The sequence below is a fragment of the Penaeus monodon genome, chromosome 30, assembly GCF_015228065.2.
Source record: "Penaeus monodon isolate SGIC_2016 chromosome 30, NSTDA_Pmon_1, whole genome shotgun sequence".
Classification (NCBI taxonomy): Eukaryota; Metazoa; Arthropoda; class Malacostraca; order Decapoda; family Penaeidae; genus Penaeus; species Penaeus monodon.
The window spans coordinates 6,243,561-6,243,763 of NC_051415.1; the positions used below are offsets into that span (position 1 = coordinate 6,243,561).

The 203-nt window shown below is 29.6% G+C and overlaps 1 protein-coding gene across 1 annotated transcript in view; it reads right to left on the reverse strand.

The window, feature by feature from the left end:
- The window catches only part of LOC119592334, a gene marked incomplete in the record, with an annotated part of 163,568 nt that overhangs the window by 98,579 nt on the left and 64,786 nt on the right, over nucleotides 1-203 (reverse strand).

Here is a 203-nt window from a genome sequence, read left to right on the forward strand (position 1 = left end):
ACTTTGATTTATATATGCATTATGTAATACGAAGAACTTTAATACCATCGTTACTGAGTACATTTCAAGTGCCTGGATGTTTTTTTTTTTTGGTGAAATGTGAGCTTTCGAACAAAACTGTAAATGTCAAGTGTTTTCGTAATGGTAAAAAAAATAAAGCAACAGTAACACTACGAAAAAAAATGAGGAAAACATACTTACGA